This window comes from Amblyomma americanum, chromosome 2 (genome assembly GCF_052857255.1).
Source record: "Amblyomma americanum isolate KBUSLIRL-KWMA chromosome 2, ASM5285725v1, whole genome shotgun sequence".
Lineage (NCBI taxonomy): Eukaryota > Metazoa > Arthropoda > Arachnida > Ixodida > Ixodidae > Amblyomma > Amblyomma americanum.
The window spans coordinates 71,966,266-71,974,406 of record NC_135498.1 but is presented as its reverse complement, the minus strand read 5'-3'; the positions used below and the strand labels follow the sequence as shown (position 1 = coordinate 71,974,406).

Below are 8,141 nucleotides of genomic sequence, written 5' to 3'. Positions count from 1 at the left end.
AACTAGGTGGGCCAGTTTATTTCTTATATGTGAATTTTAAGGGAATAAGACTATCACATATTTGAAAATACCAGATTTGGGTTTGCAGTACATAAAGACATGTACCCTTATACATACTATTTTCACCCCGTTGCGCGATCAGCACACTTCTAATGAAATTGTACCAATACAACACGCTTGCAATCTCTGAGAGAGCAGTGTCATAAATTGCGAAGCCGAATGTTTTGCAGGGTATTGAATGAAGTGTGTTGTGCTTTTTGTTTCGATTTTGTGTTACCAGCGCAACATTTATCGTATGGAATAAGACAACGGAAACGCCATTTGAGAAGTGATAAAGTACGTTTCCTTCTTCTTTGTTTTGTTCGGATTGTTTTAGAAGGAGTGATTAGAAAACGCTGTACCACCTTCCTTATAGTAAGCTCTGCTGATAATGAGCGTTTCCATACACTTTATTTAGAACGCGATTAGCATCTGCTGCCATCTGATCAAAGCGGATATGTGAGGGTAGTTTCCACGCTGATACCATTCTGCCTGAAATTGGCCACCGCCATGTGGCGCGTTACAGCCAGATAACGTTTCAATCACAAAGCGTCGGTTGCAGACAGCGAGAGGTTCTGCTGTGTAGTGGCGTTTGAGAAGAGTTATTGACAAAAAAAGGTAATATTTGACAATGAAGACTTTGTTCTTTCGATGTATATTTCGAAACGAGCAAATACAAATGTCGTTCACTGCCCGTGTTTATTCAGCAACCGGGGAACTTCATTCCTTGCTAGCCGCAACTTCAGCCCTCCCCAGTGCCTGGTTGACAGTATCCATCATGGTTACAGGAAACGCCTCTGCTCCATCGGGTGTCATAGTCAGCAGCGCTGTAACAAAATGACCACAGAAATGTGTTAGGAAGCTTGCATTGAAGTTTTTTGAAATATAGCTGCTCTATTCTAGCCATTCATAGGGGCGTACTTGCGTTATAATTTTCATCATACTCTTCCTTTAGGATGAACCGCATGCATTTACAAAGATCCGCGATGAAAACTTGACTGAGTGGGGAAGAATGCTAAATAGAAAAATTTTCAGGATGAAGTTGCTTTCAATAAATTTCATTCTGAACCTATCAGTATATCCGGTTTAGAAAGCCATGATAAAAAGTTTTGAATAATGAAACTAATGACAGGACCCTGATTAGTCCTGTGAGTAGGCTAATCAGGGCCATTCTCAATAATTTCAACTTTTGACAGTTTATTAGATAGCCTTCTATTCCGGATATACTGATAGGTTGATAATCGACTTTATAGAAAACATTTTCGTGGTAAAAATTTTCATTTTAATTTGGTTGCTTTTGCAAATCTGCATTCAAGCTTGTTGGTTACTTGGATGCGAGCGTAGTTCACTGCCATGCCGATATCTAAAAAGCATATATCAGCAGTGGTGTAATTTTGGGAGAAAAAAATAGTTGAAGATTTGCCTTCTGAAGGTCTTTCACGGCGATAGGCTTCGGCAATACGATTGAGTAAACCAGAGCAGTTAATGTCATTTCTCCCCGTGACTGTGGCTATTATGTTTATTTCCTGACAGAAGGTAGACAGACGGGTGGGAAAGGGTCGGAAATTCCTCGAGAATTGACTAATGTTCAGGTGGTGTGGCGTTTTCGCCAAAGAGAGCAAATGTAACAACGGCGGCAGCGGGGACTGATAATTTGAGAAAGTTTCGGTGTTGCTTTTGCCGCGTTTACAAAGTGGTGTTCCCCCTAACTTGGCAAAAATGAAAGTAAAGAGTATTTCACATCTAAAATTTTAATTTCGTAAACTTACCCAGCATGGTGGCCACCAAAGCCAGAAGGTTGACTAAGAAGGAGTTGGACATGTTGGCTTTACCTGCAAAATAATAATTTGTCTTTAGAATGAAGTACAGAAAAAAAATAATACAGGCTTGTACACTCGTTCGCGAAGACGATGATGAAGTGGTGCGTCTTTTGTAGCATTTTATAGACCCTCGTCGTTAGGAATAGTTGCTTCAGGGCCACTTGACATTGGCTCAAGGTTTAAATCTACTCTGAGCTTTATGATGCAGTGACAAGAAAGGCAAAGTTTTAAAGGTTCAATATGTGCCCTTGCGAGTAGTTCGCTTATGTTAAGTTTTGGGAATGTCACCTGCAAGCCATTCGCATAGTACATATAATGTCTGAAATATAAATCGAATGAACGAAAGCAGATTAAATCTTACGCCCCACACAACAGGTTTCAGCATCTGCTCGACTCACTGGCAGCAGCGTGCACAAACGCATTGCTTTTAAGTCTGAGTTATGAAAAGGGTACGCACTAGTATAGAGGGTGAGATAAAAAAACTGAAAAGGTAAAAATTCAAGAATGCCGAAAGTAGAGGCAGCAGCATGTGCAGTTTTCAATGAAATCTACAGAAAATCGTGAGAATTTATTGCTTTAAATTCTGGTGAGTTTTATTGCAAGAAAAGTTATATTTATGACTGCAAGGACACTGCTTAACAGTGTGCCCGAAATACAGCATATTAAGCAATCTAAGAGGAGAGCAACGACCGCGGTCCTCATGCAGCTACCTATAGTTTTGAAAATATTTTTTTTTAGGCTGAGTGTGGCGCTGCCTTTTTGATGGAACCTACAGCCATGGATCAGTGGTAAGCCGCTCAGCCGCTGGGCGATGTCCATCATAGCAAATTAAGCGCAGTAGGCACTCTTGCATCTCAGGGCATATTTTGGAACAGCTGTTGGTAACAGACCTGCAGACCGATAATTTTTTTATCGCGGACGGAGGAGTTCAGGGGCAGTTACGCAACAATAGGTGAGGTTTTTCATCTTGAGAAAAAAATTACGACGTCGCGTTTGGAGTTAAATTGAAAGATAATGAATTGTACTCGCGGTCAGGCCTGTCCTGTGGGCAGCTAGGAATCTCAGGCATGGGCTGGAGTGGCTAATTTTCAGTCCAGACTAAAAGTACTATGATTGCCAAAATACAGATGTTTTCATTGAAGAATGTCCCGGCGGGGAGATTTCCCTGACCATGATTTGTGTGTCAGCACATAGTGACAGTTCCGTCGGCACGTCGGTTCAGGCTTGTTTGCTTAGAGGTCGAACTTCCCGGTAGCGAGATTTACCAAATCCAGCTTTGAAAAGTAGCATCGAGCTTTGAACGTCATTGCTGCTATGGGGAACCAAATTACGCAACAGCCTTAGAGCAACCACAACATTCATCTCAGATATGAGATATGTAAAAAATATATCTCCGAAATGAGAAACTACAGAATGTGCAGTGAATGTGCAGTGAACATTGGCCCAGCTTTTTTTGTCCTTCTAAAGTCTGCAGGTAGGAAGTCAAAGCAGCTGTGTCAGTTGTACCCGCCATGAAATAAAAGCCTGCCGTGTAATGCTCATATAGAGCGAGAAAAACATGGCGGAGCAATTAATGCTCCAGTATCAAGCAAAACAATTAAGAAAGAACAACCACAAAGACGAGCTGTTTGGCCAAGTCATAGATGTCTGTGAAGATAGAAGACAAATGCCGAACAAAGTGTGTTTTTTGGACTTTTCGAAAACATCGCATCACTGAGGTACATTACAGGAGAAATTGGTGAGCGTAATGTGAACTGCCGTGATATAAAATGCCACAAATGACGCTCTAGACGCCATGCGAAATGGACTTCGTCATGTCGTGACAGATTCCTTGTAGTGATGGACACATCTGTCTTGGGCGAATATATGGTGTCCTTTGGTCGATCTGCCACTCTCGTGGTTCGAAAAGACAACAAGGCTATAACAGTCACTTCAGCGAAATTACTCGCGCTCTTCTCATCTGCGAGAGTATTCTCGGTGGCATTTCTAGGTCGCTATAGCAATGACGCCGCATAACTTAATACATTCAAATTACAGTCCCAGCGTATGTGCGCAAGAGCTGACGGTTTGTTTGCGTATTCTTATCTAATTAACTGTTAGAATGGTTGTAATTAGGAAATATTTCTTTATCACTTATTTGAATCTTGAGGAAAGTTCCTGAAAAACTCGAGGTATGGAACTATCAGGCAGGCTTTGATTCATGGATTTTGTCGTTGTGTTTCTAAAATAAGACGGTAACGCTTAAAAAAAACTTGCACAAATATAGTGACTGCGCGAAACGCCAACAGACGACGGAACTACATCCGTTACTACCAGTAACCGATACCAAAAAATGCACATACGAGCATTGGCTTCTGTTTCGATTTCGTTTTAGCTCGTGTGGTGGCGTGAACACATAAACGTTGTAGTGGAAGCTTTTCAGACGTGGTTTTCCGCTGACATCATGGCAACACGGAGACGGTGTCATTACAGTGCCGCCTTCAAGTGAAATGTCGTGCAGGTTAACTGCAGTCTCCAAATCTGTTAGCCCGCCGGGACTTGTAAATGGACGAAAAAAGTTTTCGCCGTTGGAGGGGGCAGCGTAATTATTCTCCCCGGGTAGCAACAAGGACGGCCTTCACGGGCCCGAAGAAAGGCCGCCTTCCAGAAGTGGACTCAGAACTGGCTAAGTGCGTGAATTTGCGGAAGTCAGCGTCGCTTCCAGTGACCAGAGAAGTGCTACAGGCCCAGGGGAGAGCGCTGGTAAGAAAGCCAAGTATTCCACGGGACCAGGGAAACGCTCGAGCGAAATCCAACAGCCCGCATGAAGCGCGTGGTGGCGGCTATGGTGGCGTCATGCTCCGCAGGAAAAGGTTGAGGATGGCTTTACATTGGACCCTCCTTTAAAATTGATAAAATTCATGAAGCTCATTTATTTAGAGAACGTACAACCTGTTTATTTGGCGAAACAAAGGCGGACACTGTGTTCGCTGATTGCTGTGGGGTGCTTCAACGAGGAACAATTGTGCGCATAATCAAGATCTTATGAAATTCTGGCGGCGTTTTTTGCTCGCTTTGCTTCATTTTTAAACAACAGTTCATTTGCTCTTTTATACAGAAAACAAAACATGTCCGACACATTAAGTATTAAGATATGAAGGAAATGTATCTAGGAATGGAGAAACTTCTGCCTTTTGATTTCAGAACATTTCCAAATGAAATAAAACGTGTGGTTTCAGTTCAGATTATTACAAAGAGCAATTGACGTAACGGATGTTGGATGTTAAGGGTAAATTTTAAACAGCACGCTATTCAATTGTAATTGTGAAAATATACGAGTTTTGAATAGCATACTTTAAATAATCTAAGTTGTATTCATTACAATTAATCTCTTATATATCATATAAATGAACTTTTGGTGACGAATACAAACTTGTAAACAACAAAAATCTTTGATGAAAGCTTCTCCCAACGCGTAAACAGCAACTGACTTATGGACGCAACGACTGCGCTTTCTGGAGTGCTTCAGAAGAGCTTGTCCAAATAAAGACCTTCGAATATCCAATTGGAGCCAGCGCACATAGCACAGAGAACAAGCTCGCGCTGGAAACTTGAACCGCTGTCTTCCGAAAACGATGCACGAAACCCTTTTTTTCTTTCCTTGTCTATCCGCTGTGGTTATTCAGTGCTTATGGGGCCCATCTGCTCAGCGGAAATACGTGGGTTCGACCATGGCCACGGCGTTGCATTTCGATGGAGTGGAAACGATAGAGGGCCGTCTACTCTGCGATGTTAGCGCACTTTAAAAACCATAGGTGCTCAAAATTATCTGATGCCCTCCACTGCTTTTTCTTTCAAAAAATGAGTCACCTTGTGACCTTAAACCCCCTAAAATAAGCTTCATTATCATTGCAAGAAAAAAAATCATATCGCCGCATCAACAGGCTCCGAAAAAAGGGTAGCAAAATCTATGTGGGATAATTTCTTTGAAGGAAATATCGTAAAACATTTGATATACGTTCACTTCTGTTACATGCTTTAAAGTTACAATTGGTCTACATGGACACGATAACGAAATTGTGAATTATTTTAAGGAAGGCGTCTAGCCCAGAATAAATAATGCCATTTTTAACTTGACAGAAAATATCTGTCCACAGAATGTCTTTGGAGCCCTAGACCCAAAGATACAGATTGTTCTTCCTAAGGAAACCCCGTATCGACACGGATAGCGGTGATACCGGTTAGGGTGGTCCTTCCAAAAACGCAAAAAAAGCAATGGGCGAAGAATGCATATAATGAACAGTACAGGACCTCTATAGTTATCTTTTACCCGAAAACATATGCCTTAAACTTTGTATTTGAACATAATTTAATGGCTCGCTATATAATTACTGGTCAGTGTTAACTATGAGATAGGCTGTTTTAGAAGGCTCGGCAGCTGAGATTTTCATAAGTTTGATTATAATCTTCCATTTGGCTTTTTATCATTTTTTGTCATTTACTACTATAGATTTATTTTCGCTCATAGAAACCTATGTACATAGAGGTTTTCTTGCTAGTGCCGCTGAGGCAACGATCGCACGCTTTTTTATTCTGGATCAACCAAACATTATAACCCTTGAGGCGATTTTTGGTATCCCTTTAAATTCATAAGATCAATTGATAATATTACTATCGAGACAAGATCTCCTGGTAATTATACTGCGGTGTAAAAAAATTGTGTCTACTTGATACATTCTTCTTCGAATTTATGGAGAGGATTTTTTGTTTGTTGTCTACCCTACCAAATCTAAAGCTCTGTAGAAAAGAAAAGTGAGCTTTTTAGAAATCAGTCGCTAAATGAGAAACTCGGGAAATATAAACGCTCATATTAGTTTTAACGTTATCTAGGGGCATCGCAGTGACCGGACATTAAAAACGGGGATTGGTGTGCGGTATACTTTGAAGAGCCCCGCAAAGAGGAATTCAACCTACTTGTTGCGCAGTGTCATCAACGAATCCGCATAATATGAGAAGATCATGGCTCTGGTTTACTTACCGTGAAATGCCTCAGAATAAGAAGTCAAAGCTTTTCTGCTCCTGATGTTGGTACAGCAGCAAATGCATCCAGATGGGTTATATATACTTGTAGCAGGGGCGGAGTGCTCTATATTTTCGCGAAGAATGTAAAAAAAATTGACGATAAAGCAGCGCATTCATGACAAGCAATTTACTCAGCGGCGGAGTTCCATTAGCAGGCATATCTGAAATAACGAGAAAAAAAGCTGTTAACTCCGTGGAAGGACGGAGTGAAGAGCAGTACTGATCAGAATGTCGGAAGGTCTGTAAGGAAAGCAGTGTTTGAATGACAGGCATTTTATTGCTCGGCAGAGTTTTAATTACAACACAAAGCTGAAGCAAACAGCAGAGTCGATCAATTTTGGCGTAAAAGACGCTTGCAGTACACATTGAGCGCAACAATATAAGAACTTTTAATAGAAGATACGAAATTTTGAAGCTCTGATTAAACGGGCAAATTCGCAAGGAACTGCGCATATTGTCGGTCCGCAATTTCTATTCTTTTTTGAAGTTCGGACGTTGTCCGTCTTTTTCTGCATTGTCTTCCTGTTATGTCTTGAGAAATACAGTAGCAAAGAAAGTTATAAAGTTTTCAATGTTTTCGTGTAAACTGAAATTACAATTGATGTAAAAACATATTGGCCTAATTATGAGTATATCATGCCGCAATATTGTTCTGTTCACACAGGTCTTGTTGGGGCACAAAAGTTTTGCTTTCAGTTCGACTGTCATTTGTGTTTTTTTATGGGCGCTTTTCTTTATGTTCATTTATTATCTCTTCTCAAATGATGTCAACTTGCTGCCATTTTCAGCTGGGGTGTTCTGCGGATGCATGTAATACTCTATATTTTTATAAGCAATGGGTGGAGTGTAGGGTGAACATGATGCCATCAGGACTGCTCAAGTGGCAATGATCCGTTCCTTAACTATGGAAATAATCACCATCAGGTTTCACTTGATTTCATACTTGCACAATCCACACCTTCACAATATTTGAACAGATAGAGCTTTACAGTTGGTTTTTCCTGTGAATCATCTCAGGATAACGCCAGAACGACCAGCCAAGTTGTCGAGTAAGACTTATTTCCCGTAAGCCTTGAAAACTGTATGCTCTGAGCAAAAATGAACACATCCCAAGTCGCCCAAATTTACGTTTTACTCTATGTCTTTTATGTACATTTGCGAAAACTGGGCGTCCTATCAGTCTCTATCATCCATCAAAGGATTGTGAGACGTAATTTAGAA

At 40.9% G+C, this 8,141-nt stretch overlaps 1 long non-coding RNA gene across 1 annotated transcript; it reads right to left on the bottom strand.

Annotated features, from left to right (window-relative positions):
* Positions 1-735: 735 nt before the first annotated feature.
* Positions 736-6,926, bottom strand: LOC144118683 (uncharacterized). The gene is made up of 3 exons (XR_013312111.1): positions 6,877-6,926; positions 1,809-1,871; positions 736-866 (listed from the first exon to the last, which is right to left on the bottom strand). It is a non-coding gene; the product is annotated as an uncharacterized LOC144118683 (long non-coding RNA).
* Between the last annotated feature and the right edge of the window lie 1,215 nt (positions 6,927-8,141).